Here is an 802-nt window from a genome sequence, read left to right as displayed (position 1 = left end):
TCTTCATTTTCTAGCTCTGGGTCGACATCAACATTAATAAATTCTTTCAGATATCTGTTTCTATTATATTGCTACCATGAATTTCTATATAAACCACCACAGCTGCTCTCAATTTATCAAACCTGTCTTAAACTCTCAATCAACATCACATCGTTCTCTTAGAATCAAAACCATGATGAATATGTGCAAGAAATCACTCTTTCTTAGGGCAAAAGCCACCATCCTTTTGTTCCTGATCCTTCCTGCGAGTGCTAATCTTGTAGTTGCAATTAGGGCTTCTAGTTTCGTGATGACCATGATGACAGAAATTGAAGCATGCAGCACGGAAGTTACCCAAATTAGTAACCTTCCAATTCAACCATCTAGTCCTAGTCCTCATCCTTGCAGTAACCAGCCTGGAGATGGGCAATGCAAACCTCCTAAGTGATTCATGCTACATACTGTCCATCAAGCATCTAGCTAGTTATATAAATACATGGTGCGTTTTAAAATAAATAGAGTTTTTTATTTCAATTTTTTTTATATAATTTTCTTCTTGTGATTCGTCGATGGATTTAGACTGACCATGTTTTTTATTTTTTTATGTATAAATTCCAGGATCATATTGATGATGGAGGTGGAGAGAACACAAGTGGAGACTAGAGAATGTGTCAAGGAGACTAGATAGAATGAGTCCTTTTGTATGCATATTATTCAGTAAACCTTTTATAATTTTTCTCATATTATATCCTGTTATTTTGCTATGTTTTAGTTGTCAAGAAATGGTTGAAATTGAACATCCTGTTGAGTATTACCATATTAA

General features: G+C 34.5%; 1 long non-coding RNA gene across 1 annotated transcript; it reads left to right on the top strand.

Moving 5' to 3' along the window:
• Positions 1-802, top strand: LOC118050236 (uncharacterized). Its single transcript, XR_004687841.2, has 2 exons — positions 1-478; positions 598-802. It is a non-coding gene; the product is annotated as an uncharacterized lncRNA (long non-coding RNA).

This window comes from Populus alba, chromosome 6, assembly GCF_005239225.2.
Source record: "Populus alba chromosome 6, ASM523922v2, whole genome shotgun sequence".
NCBI classification, from domain to species: Eukaryota; Viridiplantae; Streptophyta; class Magnoliopsida; order Malpighiales; family Salicaceae; genus Populus; species Populus alba.
The sequence above is the reverse complement of the archived record's forward strand: the minus strand, read 5'-3'. Positions and strand labels throughout refer to the sequence as shown.